The sequence below is a fragment of the Ascaphus truei genome, chromosome 14 (assembly GCF_040206685.1).
Source record: "Ascaphus truei isolate aAscTru1 chromosome 14, aAscTru1.hap1, whole genome shotgun sequence".
NCBI classification, from domain to species: domain Eukaryota; kingdom Metazoa; phylum Chordata; class Amphibia; order Anura; family Ascaphidae; genus Ascaphus; species Ascaphus truei.
In genome coordinates this window covers 19,038,228-19,056,510 of record NC_134496.1, presented here as the reverse complement: position 1 = coordinate 19,056,510, position 18,283 = coordinate 19,038,228, and the positions used below count along the sequence as shown (strand labels likewise).

The window sequence follows — 18,283 nt, the reverse complement described above, 5'->3', positions numbered from 1 at the left end:
CTTATCACCTGAGATCAGACTCCAAAAGACTGTTCATGGTCCCAAGGCTCAACAAAGTATCCGGCCGTTCCTCCTTCTCTTACCGTGCACCCCAAAACTGGAACAACCTACCAGAGACTCTCACATCCACCACCAGTTTAAGTTCTTTCAAATCTAAGGCTGTCTCACATTTTAACCTGGTCTGTAACTGTTTCACGCCCATAATATATATTTTCTTTAACTGTGCACGCAATGTCTTGTATATAATGTATATCCTGTTCATTTATGTAACTGTATTTGTAACCCTGTATTATTTGTCTTAACTCTATGCCCAGGACATACTTGAAAACGAGAGGTAACTCTCAATGTATTACTTCCTGGTAAAATATTTTATAAATAAATAAATAATATAAAACCAATTACCAAAAAGGCCTTATATCAATCCTGTATGAAGCTTTCACTCTTACAGATTCACAAGCACTCCCAAAATATACAAAACAGTGTGAAACAGACTTAAACACATCTCTAGAGCCAGAGGACTGGACATAGATATTTGAAGCAGTAAACAAAAGCTCAATTAGCACCTCTATACAGTAGAACGCCTTCAAGGTGATGCTCAGATGGTGTAAGGGTTCCAGTCCAGGCTTTGGCTGGAACCCGCCTTTACATGACTGCTGTGGACATTTTGGTTACTGGCAGCCTGCTTTATTGGCTGCACCTGTTCCAGGACTTAAATAGCAGCCAGTGACTCCAGTCCCCGCCCGAACATTGTATGCGTTTAGCTGTGTTCCTGGCCACCCTGAGCCCTCTAGTTTCTGTGCCTTCCCCATTCCTGAGCCTTCGTGTGGCTTGCCTATTGCTGTGGTGTGCCTATTGCTGTGGCTTCCCTATTCCTGAGCCTTCCATGTGACTTACCTATCCAAGTGGCATGCCTATTCCTATGGCTTCCCGTTCCGGAGCCTTCCGCATGGCTTGCCTATTGCTGTGGCGTGCCTATCCCTGTGGCTCTCCTGTTCATCGGATTTACTTGTTGCTGACCCTGGACCGTGACCCCGACATTGCTGCCTGCCCTGACCCTTTGCCTGTTGCCTGGATTCTGCACCACCGCCGCCAGCCCTGGCCCCTGCCTGCTTACCGACTACGGATACTCTTACAGGACTCTGTCGCTGGGCTCTTGTGGGTTTATTTGCATCTCTACCTCAGCCCTGCGGGTCCGCTTCCTGATCGGAGACGAGCATCGTCACAGATGGTACATAACTCCGGAAAAACGGGCCCATATATTCCCAGGCACAACACCGCAGATTAAGAGCATCATACCTTTACATGTGGTGGATGTGCCCATATATAGAGCCACTTTGGGAAAAAATACACAAACTAATCCAAAGAATCTTAAATATCTCAATTCCCATGGATCCATGGTTATTCTTACTGAACAAACTTCTAGGAAACATAAATACAAGTACCCAAAGATTAATCTCACACATAACAACAGCAACGAAATGTGCTTTGGCATCACTATGGTTTAAACAAGACCTCCCCACAATTACGCGAAGTGAGGAAAGAATATGGCATACGTTTTCCATAGAGAAAATCTCGAGCTACTTAAATGACTCTTGCATAAAATTCCTAAACATATGGGAACCACGGATCTACTACATGAGTGTACCGGGCTTAAACAGGGAATCAACGATCCTATAACTGTCCTCTAGGCTCCTTATCTGGTATTGGACATCTGGGGTCATCTTGAGACGTGATCTCGAACGAATGAGAGCCCAATGTCACTTACTGATAAAAGAGGCAATTCATTATGATAATGCTGATGTTTTAAGGTTGGGATGTTGCGTCACAATTTGTAAATATTGATAAGGGAAACAAAGCAATAAATTAAAACAAATACCTGTCACGTGTACTGTAGAATATATTGTAACGATAGCTGTCTACATTAATGCACCCCCCCCCTCCCAATAAAAATGTTTAATGGTTAAAAACCACGTCCCTTTCATTAGGTCACTTTGCTCCTATTTGGGACTGATCCTTATACTGTACTTTGCAAAAGCCGGCACCTACAGCATATCAGAATACAGTCTGCAATCCTCTTTTACCCCACAGGAGGGCAAATTAAGAGCAGAGTCCCCTTGTTCTACGAGTCCTGCCAATGGAAAGTCTTTCTAAAGCTTCATTGTATATAGGGCATGCTGGAGCAAACATCGCGATCCTATATCTCCAGGAATACAGGATAGACACATACTGTGCATATACATACATATATATATACATATACATACACACACACTCACATATACGTTATTATGGAATTACCTGCAATCATGGGATTGTAACTTTCTAGGATATTCCCTCTACTGCACGGAGATGTCGGAGAGGTGAAGGTAAGTGTGTCTCTAACCCCTTTATATATTTGGGATGAGGTTGTGTTATTAGCTTTCTCTTTGGGGTTGGTCCTTTTGGGGTGAAGATCTAGGATTTGGGGAATGCCCCCTATTCCGGGTGCCTTATTGCTGCAGCAGAGGCGCTGAATAACCTCACCTGATTGGTATTTTGTTAAATTGACCTGGTTCGTTCGGGTCCCGGGTGCCTTATTGCTCTAGCAGGGGTGAAGTCTGCAGAGTGATATAACCTTGAGGAAACTCAGCTTGAGTGCCTTATTGCATGGCTGTGTTTAACCTCTCAGAGGGTAGCCAGCTCCTGAGTGCCTTACTGCCCTGGCTGTGTTTAACCTCTCAGAGGGTAGCCAGCTCCTGAGTGCCTTATTGCCCTTGCTGTGTTTAACCTCTCAGAGGGTAGCCATCTCCTGAGTGCCTTACTGCCCTGGCTGTGTTTAACCTCTCAGAGGGTAGCCAGCTCCTGAGTGCCTTATTGCCCTGGCTGTGTTTAACCTCTCATAGGGTAGCCAGCTCCTGAGTGCCTTATTGCCCTGGCTGTGTTTTATCTCTCAGAAGGTAGCCAGCTCCTGAGTGCCTTACTGCCCTGGCTGTGTTTTATCTCTCAGAGGGTAGCCAGCTCCTGAGTGCCTTATTGCCCTGGCTGTGTTTTACCTCTCTGAGGGAAGCCAGCTCCTGAGTGCCTTATTGCCCTGGCTGTGTTTTATCTCTCAGAAGGTAGCCAGCTCCTGAGTGCCTTATTGCATGGCTGTGTTTAACCTCTCTGAGGGAAGCCAGCTCCTGAGTGCCTTATTGCATGGCTGTGTTTAACCTCTCTGAGGGAAGCCAGCTCCTGAGTGCCTTATTGCTTTGGCTGTGTTTTACGTCTCTGAGGGAAGCCAGCTCCTGAGTGCCTTATTGTGCTGGTGATGTGTACCCTAACAAAGAAGAATCCTTTAGCGTACCTGGCCGAAACTTAGAATAACCTCAGAGAGTCATACTATCCAAGCTAACCCAGCTTCTGAGTGCCTTATTGTCCTGGCAATACCTGGGCATCTTGGGTTGGTAACCCCCACTACAAAGTGCCTTAAGGCCATGTGTGTATGACACTAAGATGATGAAGATGAAGATGATGTGACACTCCAGGATCATTATATCTTTGCTAAGTGAGAGGAGGGTAGGGAGATTGTAATATGGCCACCTCCCTTCTCACCCCTTTGAAATTCCCATCTGCTCTATGGTTAAATCAGGCACTCCGCGCTTATTGAAGCTAATTAATAGGATCTGTTAAGGAATAGCAGAGGGTGCTGCAGGGCAGGGTTGAGATGCTGTGACAGATGGGTGTGGTGGGTCAGCGCTGATATAGCAGAGAACGCTGCAGGGCAGAGGAGAGATGCAGTGACAGCGCTGTGTTTGTGTGGAGGGGTCAGTAAAGGAATAGTAGACATGGCTGCAGGACAGGATGGAGGTGCAGTGACAGAGGTGTGTGTGAGTGTGTATTGGAACAGGAATAGCAGAACATCTTGGGAAGGGGTGTAGTGACTGCACATGTATGTGATCAGTGCAGGCATAGCAGAGTATGTTGTAGTGTAAGATTGAGATGCAGTGACTGCACCTTGTGTGTGATCAGCGCAGGAATAGCAGAGCATGTTGCGGTGTAGGATGGAGGTGTAGCGACTGCACCTTGTGTGTGATCAGCGCAGGAATAGCAGAGCATGTTGCGGTGTAGGATGGAGGTGTAGCGACTGCACCTTGTGTGTGATCAGCGCAGGAATAGCAGAGCATGTTGCGGTGTAGGATGGAGGTGTAGCGACTGCACCTTGTGTGTGATCAGCGCAGGAATAGCCGAGCATATTGTACTGTAGAATGGAGCTGCGTTGGCTGAGTTACAATGTGTCACTGCTGGGATTTTATCCCATAAACAAAGTTCGATACTAAACATACTTCACCCTATTTGCTTGGAAGGTGCATGTGAGTCCTGGCAGTGCCCGGGCGTGGGGGAGGAGGGGTATTGACCCCAACCAACTTGAAACAGTGTGGGGGGGAGCGCGGGATGCAGTGTTAGCAGAAAAAGGGGTGCAAGATGCTGATAATCCCATATTACCTTTGTATGAATATCAGGGACATTTCACCCCCCAACATATATAATCCAGTGCCAGAGGGGTCAGTGATGTGTGAAGGTTTTTGGGAGTAAAGGGGATAGCCGAGATGCCCACATTACAACACAGCGTCTTCTCTCTGTCACTGTCCCCTCTGCTCCTTCTGTCTGTCACTGTGATTTACCATTGTCATCTATAGGACCAAAACTCCAATGTATATTCCATTTAAACGGCAGCTCTAACATAGGGTCTGTACATCAGTTTATAGGACCAGACCTCCGTTATATATCTAATTTATACAGTAGGACCTTTATAGCTTCTGTTTATCCCAAAACACTAACTCCAAAAAGAACAAGAATAACCCCCAGTATATACAAGAAGTGCTGCTCTTATTTGGGGATCTTTAAGGGCTCAGCCCTTAGCGAGCTCAGAAATGCCGCAGGGATCCCAAATCCGCAGCGATTTGGGTACGAGTTTTTCTCTGGGGCTAGAATCCACTGGAGGATTTAAAGGTTTGGTATTTGGCTGAAAAAGGGGAGAGTAATAGAAATGTGCAATAGGGGAAATAAAGGGGATTTGTAATAGAGGAATGTAAAGCGTTCGCGATGTGCTGTAGGCCATCCTGGCGCCGGAATGGTTATGTGAGGACGGCTTGGGGTGGGTGACAGATTCCACGCAGCTGGTAATCAGCGTCCCACGCAAACAGAGCCCAGGATCCTGGGTAATTATAGGGTGAGGGAGACAGGGAGAAAGAGAGCGGGGGAGGCCGCAGACACCTGCTGCACATCTCCAGCCATAAAGATATAGCGATATATATATAGATAGATAGAGAGAGATCTACATAGTGTGTGTGTGTGTGTGTGTGTGTGTGTGTGTGTGTGTGTGTGTGTGTGTGTGTGTGTGTGTGTGTGTGTGTGTGTGTGTGTGTGTGTGTGTGTGTGTATATAGATAGATAATCAATTCTATCGATAGAGATAGAGATATATATTTATATACACACATACATACATTGTACTGTATGTAGATAGACAGGTGATGGACAGAGAGGGTTCGATGAAAGAGATACATAGATAGATGTCATAGTGTAGTACTGTGTGTGAGGGGAATCTTTTTTATTTAAATACAAAATACAATTATTTACAGATACACACAATGTTTACAGAACAGCATCCAGAGAATCACATAATCATGACATTACATCTTACAGAGATTCCCTTCCAAAGAGATTTAACCGCATCTCTCCAACCTCTCAGATTTCCTCTGTTATATACTCTTTATATCTAATAAACAAATACCAAAGTGGTCAAGCAAGTTTCCTGCAAAAAGAAAACCTCGTTATTAAAGTCCTATAGAACAGAAAAGGCTTCAGTCCGTGTCTTTCTTTAGTCTTGATACTATTCACATTAACAGTTGCCACTTTCAGCGGAGGGGCACTTTGCATATTTAGTGAATCAATCACCACCCTTTTTTTTCTTTTTATTAATACAATACTTTTTCTTCTTGGCCGTACGCTTTCTCCCGGGGGGCACGCTTTGATGGCAGATTTCTCTTATTTGATGGTCCGGACATCTCAATGTCTTGAACAGATCCAGACTGCTGCGGGGCCTGACTGCATATTGGGGTCGGTGTCCTCCATCTTTTCACCCCAACTCTTTTCCTCTAACATCTCAAATGTATTTTGCAGCGAGATGTCTTCTGGGACAGGTTCTTTATCTTTCGTTATTGTAGTTTTTGTTCCAGATGAGCTGGTTTGGGCAGTCTTGTTTTTCCCTTTTATTGTTTACCATTCTTCATCACCATCTTTGTGGGGTTCATCGCCATCTTTACTAGGTTCACTGGCGGTTCTGCAAGGTTCACCGCTATCTTTACGAGCTATATCACCTTCCTGAGTAGAATTCTCTGTCAGGTGCAACGCTCTGATGATCTTTGTTCTCCATCTGACTCTTTTTGGGGCGGATGTGTATATTTCAGACCCATAGACCCCAAAATATCTTGTACAGGTGGAAGTTCAAGACTTTCTGATTACTCTGCTTTATTCTCTTTATTATTATGAGATGATGTACTCTGCACATTAGACATTTCCCTCTGTCTATAATGGTTGTTTTCAGCTTCTGGGCAATCTTTAAAGGAATGACCACTTTTATAGCACAGGTTGCAGACTAAATCCTTGTCACACTCAGAGCTGTGATGACCAATTGAATCACATCACAAGCTGAGCTTAAGGGCCTGGGGGAATCACATTTAAAACACTTTTTAGGCTGTACCAATAAAAAGATCGCCTGCAGTCCCTTCCAATATTTATGGTGTTTGAGAGGTGACATGCCACGTTGTGTGTGTATCTGAGTTTAACTTAAAACTTGTAGCCCTCATTCCAGAAACCTTCTGCATTCATGTTTTTGACTGGACCAGTCTGAACATTACACAGTCTGTAGCCAAAAATATATATCTTCTACCGCTACAGTCTCAATATCAAAAATAACATTTACTTCCACAGTCACAGGGCGAGATACCTGGATAACGTTGAAAAAATTCCCATTCTGGATTATCTTTCACCTCCTTGTAACGAAACCAGAACTTTTCTAGCCCTTCTGGAGTCTTAAAGCTGACCTCAGAGTTCCTGGAATTAGGGGCATGTAATAAGGCATAAACCTCACTGGCTTGGAAGCCAAGAGAAACTTGAAGTAAGTCCTTTCCAAGTACAAATCTGTCCGGTAAATGCTCCATATCCCCACAATAATGCAGTCTGACTACGTTTCTGCATTTTCTGGCATCTTAAAATTACATATAAGATGTATCTGGGTGTGTCATGCTCCATGCTGACTGCTGGGGGGGAGCTGGCTCAGCCGCTCCTGTTGGCTTTGATACTGCTGCAGGCTGCATGGATTTCTCTCCCATTTTAGGAATTTCCATTTCTTGTGCTTCAAAAGCCTCTACTGCTTCAGCGCTTTCCACTGCCTCAGCCATTTCTATCTCAGGCACTTCTTCCTGTGCTTGGGCTGTTTGCAGGTCTGTCTCAGATGCAACACCAGCATTATTCAGGCTCTCAGCTTGGGCTGTTTGCTGTGTGTCTACCTTGGGTGTGGTTGCTAATTCTTGCACCTTTCTGCTACCCTCAGCTGTTTACAGGGTCTCTGTCTCAGGTGCAGCTAATTGCAGGGTCTCTGTCTCAGGTGCAGCTAATTGCAGGGTCTCTGTCTCAGGTGCAGTTGTTTGCAGGATCTCTGTCTCCGGTGCAGTTGTTTGCAGGGTCTCTCTCTCAGGTGTAGCTGTTTGCAGGGTCTCTATCTCAGGTGTAGCTGTATTTGCCTGTACATTAGTGTGCATCTTCTCACTGACTTGTGGGATAACAATTTCTGCCACTCCCAGTCTCCTTTTCTCATGCTCTGCCTGCCTTTTACTCCTGGCTTCATTAGGCTGTGAGCTGGTTTTAGCCGTAGTTCTCTTACCCACCTGGTTCTGAGCTGGATTTTCAGTATTCTCCATTTCAGCTTCATTCTGTCCAATGTTTTCATTTGCCTCTTTTTCCACATTTTCTAATTCTTTCTTAATTTTAGTTTCAAGGGAAACTTCCTCATCCGCACGTTCCTTAGTATTCAGAGCAGTATGAGACCTGGTTCCAACTCCACTTCCTCTTCCAGGGGCTGGCACTGCCCACTGTGTGTTAGTAGATGGTATAGTGTGTATGTATGATGGAGAATGCTGGCACTGCCCGCTCTGTGCTGTGTGTTAGTAGATGTAATAGCAGTGTGTATTTGTGAGGGAGGCTGGCACTGCCCACTCTGTACTGTGTGTTAGTAGATGGTATAGTAGTGTGTACAGTATGTGTGAGAGGGAAGCTGGCACTGCCCGCTGTGTGCTAGTAGATGGTATAGTAGTGTATATGTGTGACGGGGAAGGTTGGCACTGCCCGCTCTGTGCTGTGTGTTAGTAGATGGTATAGCAGTGTGTATGTGTGAGGGGGAGGCTGGCCCCACACGCTCTGTACTGTGTGCTCGTAGATGGTATAGTAGTTTGTGCGTGAGGGTGAGGCTGGCACTGCCTGCTCTGTGCTGTGTGTTAGTAGGTGGTATAGTAGTTTGTGCATGAGGGGGAGGCTGGCACTGCCCACTTTATGCTGTGTGTTAGAAGGTGGAATGGTAGTTTGTGCATGAGGGGGAGGCTGGCACTGCCCGCTCTATACTGTGTGCTAGTAGATGAGGGGGAGGTTGGCAGGAAATATGCATTTCCACAGTATTTCCTCCCATTTCCTCTACTATTCTTGCATGTGTCCCCTTGGGATGCAGCCGAGGAAGGTTTGACCTTGTGTGGTCAGAGGTGCCCTGTGCAAGGGGGAGCTTTTGCTCTGCAGAGCTTACAATCTAATTACTAAGCAGCACTAAGTTACTCCCTGCTACGCAGGCCTTCCAATTTAATATGAATACAGTGTTCTGTGATGCCTTGCCCTGCAGAGCTTACAATTTAATATGTATACAATGCTCAGTTGGTCACAAACTCACGGGTGGGAGAGGAGGGGGAGAGCGGCTCGCGGGCAGCAGAGGAGCGGGAGCGCGGCTCGCGGGCGGCAGAGGAGCGGGAGAGCGGCTCGCGGGCGGCAGAGGACGGGGAGAGCGGCTCACGGGCGGGAGAGGAGGGGGCAAGCCGCCGCGGGCATGCGGCCCACGGCCGCGTGTTGTGCAGGTCTGCTTTAAACTATTAAACACGTCCCTGTCATTAAGTCACTTTGCTCCTACGTGGGACTGACCCTTTAACCCATTAAACACGCCCCTGTCATTAAGTTACTTTCCTCCTACGTGGGACTGACCCTTTAACCCATTAAACACGACCCTGTCATTAAGTCACTTTGCTCCTACGTGGGACCCTTTGAAGAAGCACTGATGTTTATAACGTAAACTCTCTCTTCCCACATTACAAGAGATCACTGACAATAATGTCCTTGTGTTTCTAGACGAGCTGGTTCAATAAATATAAACACTCATTGCGCTATTGTTATGAATAATAACACTAATTACACTTCTATTAATAACAATAACCGTGAGAGTATTTATTGTCTATTGTTAATGGTATAATTAGAAATCTCGTTATGTGCTATTCTAGTCAGTGCTGCATTGTAAAGCAAACCCATACACGCGTACGCACACACGCATCAGTTTCTCACTGTGTCTAATGTGTTCTTTCAATTCCATAGGACAGGAGTGGCTAACTCCAGTCCTCTAGGGCCACCAACAGGCCAGGTGTTCAGGATATCACTGCTTCAGCACAGGTGGCTCAAACAGTGGCTCAGTTGAACCACCTGTGCTGAAGCAGGGATATCCTTATGTAACCCTCCCTGGGCGACTCCTAGGGAGTCTGCAATCGTGACAAGAATGAACTAAGGATTATGGGTTCGTCAAGACGCCAGAGTATGGGACAGGGAGTTTGCAAGCTTCTCCAGATCAATGGTGTACAGCCGCTGTCCGAGTCCCAGGTTCATAACCTTGGAAAGCTTTCAACATGCGAGCCCAAGTGCCTCAGTTGTTTTTTTTTATCTGAGGCTGCTTCGGAGCTTGCGTCCACTCCTGTTATCTATGGACCTTGAGTCACTGGTCCATTCCTTTGTGTCCACGCGGTTGGACAATGAGAATGCCTTATATGCAAGACTACCGGTGTGCCTGATGTGGAGGCTCCAGCTTGTGGAGAATGCTGCAGGTTCAAGTTGGCCATAATGGCCTTTAAAACCTTACAAGGTCAGGGGCCTGCCTATCTGCAGACTCGTTGGAAGTCGTAGAGGGATCCTGGCTATGATCTCAGGTCCTCGGGTGGGGGGGGTCTGCCTCTCCGTACCAAGGGTACGGCACCCTACACTGGGTGGGCGGGTCTTCGTATGTGCAACTTCAGAGGTCTGGAACTCGTTACTGCCAGAGCTTAGGTGACTATCTAATTCATCACTGTTTCGGGCTCGTTGTAAGACTTACCTCTTCCTTTTGGCTTTTCCTGTCTCACAAAAGAACTGTATATCATTTTAATGTGTTTAACTGTAAAGTATTGCGATGCCCCCTTAAGAGGAGGTGTTTTTATGCAAAAAATAAATGATGATGATGATTGTTGTGAAATGGTTGGCTACTCAGCATGGATTACTTTGACTCATGGGCTGTATTCAGGCGGCTCAGCGACGAGGTGGCAAGGATTTATAATAATGTACAACTGTCTTTTATCCGTGTAGCCCTAGCACAGGGACCGCTCATACACTTATTCACAATGTTGTACTGTGGTTTTTATAGCAGACATACATGAATACAAGGCTTTCATTAGTGCCCACTCTTAACACTCAAATGGAGGTACATTGACTTACTTGCTCTAATTAGGTGTGGGACCTGGCTCCCTTTGTTGCTTACCATCATTGGTATTATCCTGGTTACACTAGGCCCATATGGGAGTCCTGGCTGGTCCTTCTCAAGTGACCCAATACCTTTGACCAGTTTGGGAACTGACACTTGCATACAGACTGCTGAGTCATACTAATTCAGATCCATGGTTAGAGCTTATCCGCTGACACCTGGGGACCCTCTTTCCTGCGGCCCTCTGTGGCTTGCCGATTCCCTATCTCTTAGATATTCAGGACTCCATCAGCCTTCTTCTGAGATCCTAATTTAAAGGGGTACTGTCCCTATCTACAACATAATAAAACAGAGGGGCCTGGTTTGTGCTAGTACTTTATGATCATCCCTATCTACTGTACCCGAGGCTCCTCTCCTCTTGTCCTCCAGGAACCTAACCTTCTTGAACCTTCCCCTCCTCTATATTCTTTCTGCGATGTCATGATCCCATGGCAACACAGGGTGGGGCCGATACACTCCAACCCTCAAGTACCCATTAGGAGAGAAATTACACTTATAACCAGACCTGTTGGTGGCCCTTGAGGACTGGAGTCATTGACTGAGCCACTGATTGAGGTTCCTGTTCTGAAGCAGGGATATCCTTAAAACCTGACCTGTTGGTGACCCTTGAGGACTGCAGTTGGCCACCCCTGCTCTAGGACATTCAGCAACTTTTATAGGGTGTCCTGCAAATCTGTAGAAACTTCTGCAAATTCTATAGGGTTGCTCTGTACTTTGTTTTGGACTTGTTTGGGTTGTTAAGTATAGTTTCACTCTGCACTCTATATGTCTCTCCAACACTCTATAGGTTCCTCCGCTCTCAGTCAATCTGTTCTCAATACTGTAGGTCTCTCCACTCTCTACAAGTCCCTCTTGCTCTCTATAGGTCTATCAGCGCTCTCTTATTCTTGTTGGTCTCTATGGGGCCTATTCTAGTAGGTTTGATAACGTTACTGATATCATGAACGGTTTGGTATGTTCCCACCGAACGGTTTGTCAATTGTGTTATCGCGGTATTCAGAAAGAATCTGAAACCATTTCCACAAGTCACAAACCGTGAGGCAGGAAAATGCCAATACCACTTGGGACGGCAGCGATGTGATCTCAGCCTCTCTCAAAGTTCTCCCACGTACGATCTGGCCGCAGTCTGTAAGAGCTGCATAGAGTGCTGCACAACTCTTACAGGCGATCGCAGTGTTTTTATTTACATTTTAATACTATTTACATTTTTAAAATGTAAATAAAAACAGCTTCATTACCTTAGCGGCTAGCCGCCAAGGCAATGATGGGGTTAAACCTGAGTACATGTATATGGGCATGCTATACCACTTTGCCAATCAATGGGTAGAGGGTGGGGGTAGTTGCCCCAGGGAGGGTAGTTAGGCTTCCAGGGTTGGTAGCCGAGATGGGGAGTTAACCCCTTAATTACTATAGCGGTTACTAACCGCTAAGGTGGATTAAGGGGTTAGTGACCATTAGTTAGTTTTTTATTGTTATGTTGCTACCACAGAGGACATGGATGCGGAGGACGGTGATGAGGACGGCCTATATCCTGGCAGGGGTAAGTGCAACTTTAATTTACTTTATACTGGCTGGATAATGTTTTATTTTTAATGGGCAAATGAGCTATTATCCAGATCTGGATCATAGTAATTTTGCATATTACTGTACTGTATGTGTCGGGGGGGAGGGGGGTTGTGTGTGGAGTGGATGCCCATTTATTGCCCTTGGGGTTAAATTTGCTCCCATTGAGGGCATGGGTAACCACACTGGCAATGAATGGGTGTATTGGCTAGTATTGGGTTTTAATGTTTATTGTGGGTAGCGGGGCTGGGTGAAGGGGGTATTTGGCCTCTGGTGGGTGTTTATGACTACCGGGTGGGTAGCGTGAGGGGTAACCTCTTCATTACCATAGCGGTAGTAAATGCTAAGGTAATGAAGCTGCCTGCAGATGTATTTTTATTGCATTGTATTGAAGCCGGGGGTCTCCGGAGCTGGTATTAATGTGTATCAGCTCCGGAGACTCCCGGCTTCAATCCGATGCAGGAAAAATAAAAATAAATTCTAAGTCCTACTCGTAAATCCCATCCTGCCACCCTTGGGGTGGCGAGACGAGATCTGCGAGTAGCTCGCTTGCTGAGAGCCGCTGAGATTCCCGTAGCTGCTAGAATAGGGTGATTTTAGAAAAAACGTGAGTTCTTTTGGAGCGCCCGCTCGGTGTGTTTAGGCCGCGGCGCTACCGCTAGGGGAGATGCACTTCCTGAACGAGTTTGGCAGGCCATCGGAGCTTTCTGAATAGCAAACTTGCCAAATCGGTCGGGAAAGTCTGAAAAACCTCAATGAGTTTCTTATCGAAGTTTATAGAATAGACCCCTATTTGTGTTGTTACTCTCTATAGGTCTCTCTGCTTTATAGTTCTCTCTTACTCTCTATAGGTTTCCCCGTTAATGCAAGTTAACACATAAAACAACGCATTCAATAACACACCATTGTTTTTAATAGTACTGCTGTTAAATAACGCATTGCGTTAATGGACAATATTGTCTGCTACATCTTTATTTCTGACTCTCTACAGCCCCTCTGCTCTGTACAGGATATGTCCTTCTGACTCTATAGGTTTCTCTGACTCTCTATAGGGCTTTCTCACTATCTACTGTATAATTGATTCTGATCTCTGTTTGGCTCTCTGACTCTCTATACTGTATGTTTCTTCTTCAATCCCTCTGCCTCTTGTCGGTCCCTCTGCATCCCTCTTGGTCCCTCTGCCTCTCTGTCAGTCCCTCTGCATCCCTCTCGGTCCCTCTGATTCCCTTTTGGTCTCTCTGTTTCCCTCTCGGTCCCTCTGCCTCTCTTTCGATCACTCTGCCTCTCTTTCGATCCCTCTGCCTCTCTTTATATCCCTCTACCTCCTTTTCGGTCCCTTTGCCTCTCTTTCGGTCCCTCTGACTCTCTTTCGGTCCCTCTGCCTCTCTTTCGGTCCCTCTGCCTCTCTTTCAATCCCTCTGCCTCTCTTTATGTCCCTCTACCTCCTTTTCGGTCCCTTTGCCTCTCTTTCGGTCCCTCTGCCTCTCTTTCGGTCCCTCTGCCTCTCTTTCGGTCCCTCTGCCTCTCTTTCGGTCCCTCTGCCTCTCTTTCGGTCACTCTTCCTCCCTCTCGGTCCCTCTGCCTCTCTTTCGGTCCCTCTGCCTCCCTCTCGGTCCCTCTGCCTCCCTCTCGGTCCCTCTGCCTCCCTCTCGGTCCCTCTGCCTCTCTTTCGGTCCCTCTGCCTCCTTTTTGGTCCCTTTGCCTCTCTTTCGGTCCCTCTGCCTCTCTTTCGGTCCCTCTGCCTCCTTTTTGGTCCCTTTGCCTCTCTTTCGGTCCCTCTGCCTCTCTTTCGGCCCCTCTGCCTCTCTTTCGGTACGTCTGCCTCTCTATTGGCCCCTCTGCATCTCTTTCGGTCCGTCTGCCTCTCTATAAGTTCCTGTCCATGTGATGTCTTCACACACTTCCTGTCCTGTGCATATTCCCGTTCGCATGCACTACATTCCCTAGGCTTCCTGCACATTCTCAGCACGTTGCACATTTTCCTCATTGCTTTGCTCTGTATAAATCCCTGAGGGGCCCCCCTAGGATCAGGAATCCTTCCCCCCCCCTCCTGTTCCCCCCAAAACAGCATCTCAAACTGATGATGATTACTTTAACCCCTTGATTGCCTTGGGGACCAGCAACGCATAGCAGGGAATCAAAGAGCGCTGTATACCAGGAGAATCAAAGATCGTTGTATACCAATTCAATTGTAAGCTCTGCAGGGCAGTGAGTCACCTAGCATTGTATACCTATTAGATTCTAAGATCTACAAGGCAGGAACTCACTGAGAATTATATACCTATTAGATTGTAAGCTCTGCAGGGCAAGGAGTCACTGAGCGCTGTATATACCTATTAGATTGTAAGCTTTGCAGGGCAGGGAGTCACTGAGCGCTGTATATACCTATTAGATTGTAAGCTCTGCAGGGCAGGGAGTCACTGAGCGCTGTATACTGTACCTATTACATTGTAAGCTTTGCAGGGCAGGGAGTCACTGAGCGCTGTATATACCTATTAGATTGTAAGCTCTGCAGGGCAGGGAGTCACTGAGCACTGTATACTGTACCTATTACATTGTAAGCTTTGCAGGGCAGGGAGCACTGAGTACTGTATACATATTAGATTGTAAGCTCTGCAGGGCAGGGAGTCACTGAGTACTGTATACATATTAGATTGTAAGCTCTGCAGGGCAGGGAGTCACTGAGTACTGTATACATATTAGATTGTAAGCTCTGCAGGGCAGGGAGTTACTGTAACAAGCTTTGTTAGTAAAAATGATTACTACCCGCAGGTTGTGTCTGGGCGGGTCAGAATTGACCGCGCTGAGGACAGTCCACTTTCGGTCGCTGAGTGACACTAAGGGACGCTTTGTCCCAAAGGATCAGAGAGTGACAGACGAGGGAAGCCTAATGGCCTTGTGTTTGCTGAGCATAAACAGCGCCGTTTGCTTACGAAATCCTCTCCCACCTCCTCCCCTCCTCTCTACACCCCTTAACCCTTCATTGCCAGAGGGACATGACCCCTTTGAAGTCCCTAATTCTTTTGGGACCTGGGAGGGATGTGCATCTTCGGATATTGGAGGGGAAATGAGCAGAATTTGATGCATCACTTTCTAAGATGTGAGTCTGACAGGGGGACAGAGACAGCGACAGAGAGAAGGAGCAGGGGGAAAAGATATAGGGGGACAGTGACAGAGAGAAGGAGCAGAGGGGACAGGGGGACAGAGACAGTGACAGAGAGAAGGAGCAGGGGGAAAAGATATAGGGGGACAGTGACAGAGAGAAGGAGCAGGGGGAAAAGATATAGGGGTACAGTGACAGAGAGAAGGAGCAGGGGGAAAAGATATAGGGGTACAGTGACAGAGAGAAGGCGCAGAGGGGGCATATATAGAGGTACAGTGACAGAGAGAAGGCGCAGAGGGGGCAGATATAGGGGTACAGTGACAGAAAGAAGGCGCAGAGGGGGCATATATAGGGGTACAGTGACAGAGAGAAGGCGCAGAGGGGACAGATATAGGGGCAGACAGAAGGGAACAGTCACAGTTGGGAGTACAGATAAAAATGACAGTGAGGGGGTCTTCATTATCCCTTTCACTCACACATCGCTGACCGCTTTGGTACTGTGTGATATATTTTGAGGTGTTCATACACAGCCATTTTCAGGCTGTAAGTGTCCTGCACCTCTCCCTATCCCTCGCCCTGCGAGTAAGCACCCTGCTCCCGCTCTCTCCCCCATTGTTATTTTCGGCAGGCTCCATGCCCAGCGGGATGAGGGCTGATATTTCTTCCCTGTGTATATATATATGTATATATACGCTGATAAATGAGCCGCACGACTTCTGTTTATTCTCAGCTCCCCGGGCCGCAGGAGCTTTGGCAATCAGATACGCTGAGGATCTTAACCCCTTCCTGGCCAATTAATACCTTCTCTGTCAGGTGCTGTCCCCTTTATGCAGAAAATGTGTTCTTTTATTCCATAGAACTCCCCCTATCACTTCATATAACCTCTCCCTGTAACTCCTCCCACTGCTCCCTGTAACTCCTCCCATTGCTCCATGTAACTCCTCCCATTGATCCCTGTAAGAGATGTGTGCTGAGGTATGCAAATTGAGACTGTTTTAGGGTGAAATTATATCTTGGCTTTATTTAGCCTGATCCTTTATCCAGGCAAAACATACAAAACAACAAAATAACAAACTCCTATCCCATTGTAAGGGTTAACTTACTTTCCTAGACTCTATCTGCAGGACTGGAGGGATATTCCCATTACCAAAAACCACACAAAAAATAGGAGCGCATGGAAAAAGACAAAAAACTAAATTAGTGCACAAAATCTTTAACACCATATACAGGTAAAGATCACATAGATCTAATGGTCAATTTGTCTTAAATGAAATCTGTACCTATGACAAATTGATGGTATTCATATTTTTGGATATTAATATGTGTATAGAGATACTAATATGTTTATAGAGCACTTTATGGTTTAATGTTATCGCTGTGAGCTCCATGTATACATTTATTTATGTGAAGGGTTATACCTTCATGTACAAATTTAGGAAATCAATGTTTATATGTATAGGTACAGTTTTCGTTTATGACTAATTAATGGTATTCATATTCATTGATACATAAACTGTGTATAGAGAGGACTCGAATAATACAAGACTCCTTTTTTATATAATTGTTATATATTATATTATGGTAATATTTTTATATGAATCATTTTAATTATATATTTTTTTTAAATGTATTTTAGAGTGTTAACATATACATGGGTACTTTTTTATATGGTATATATGAGATATTAGTTGGTAATGACGTTTAGTTTACCGATGATATTTCCAGTAATTATCCCAATATATATTTTAGATCAATACGATTAGGTTATTTAAGATGTTCTTTTGTGATGTTTAAATGTGATGTTTTTTGTTACAGCAATTTGTTCGTCATTTGTATTTAGTATTGTAATGTACTGGTTGAATATATGTATTACACTGATTGGAAGGCTGTGTTTTCTATCCGGTATGGTGACCCCTTTTGGCTGAGGTTTCCTCTAGTCAGGTATTTAAGAAATACCTAGGGATCACATGACTTTTCCCCTGAAGAAGTGTCATTTGACACGAAACGCGTAGGTGACGTCATATGCGGCGACGCGACGTCCGTGACGACGGACTTCCGGGCTGCAGTCCAAAAACACCACGAGGATGCCGACAGGAGCTTTATTAGCTTAAGGTCTGTGTGCTTTATACCATCTAGCCTTGGACTCTTTCCCTGTCAATACACTTAGGGATTGCATAGGACTTTCTGTTGTGGGGTTCTGTGTAACAGTACCTGATCCTCTGTGGGTGTCACAGACCATTGGATCTATGTGATCTTTACCTGTATGTGGTGTTATATGTTTTGTTATTTTAACATATAAAGATTTTGTGTACTAATTTCATTTTTTGTCTTTTTCCATTTGCTCCTATTTTTACGTGTTTTTGTGACTGAGTATGCCCCGCTGATCATGGGAGATTAGGAGCAGCAGGACTATAAAGGGACAGCGTGCACAGTTTTTTCTTCACTTCATATTCATATTACCAGCCTATCACCCCAAAGTGTCAGGAAGTACCTTAAGCAGGTGGCTCTCCATGTCAGTCTCTGGGAGGTTCCTCTGTCCTCTGTGTCCAGGAAATATAGGTCTCTGGGTGTCTGGATGTCTTGATCTCAGCACAGCCTTTGTGCTCAAGACAGTGTCTGTGTGCAGGCTTCTCTGCTCTCCTTCTGTTAGCTCAAATGTGAGCTAAAGAAATCTCTGGTCTGTGTCTCACATGAGGATTTTTACAGAACTCTCATTAGTCCAGGTGGAGACTAGTTAATTGACTGGCTACAATCAACTATCTCTCCGTTGGATTCTCAGAGCTCTGA

At 45.8% G+C, this 18,283-nt stretch overlaps 1 protein-coding gene across 2 annotated transcripts in view; it reads left to right on the top strand.

Moving 5' to 3' along the window:
* The first annotated feature begins 2,174 nt into the window (after nt 1–2,174).
* Nucleotides 2,175–18,283, top strand: part of CHRM1 (cholinergic receptor muscarinic 1) — a 59,857-nt gene continuing 43,748 nt past the window's right edge. For both annotated transcript variants that reach the window (XM_075569956.1, XM_075569955.1), the window contains exon 1: nt 2,175–2,366. The gene's annotated coding sequence lies outside the window, so the exon portion shown is untranslated. The remainder of the gene's footprint in view (nt 2,367–18,283) is intronic.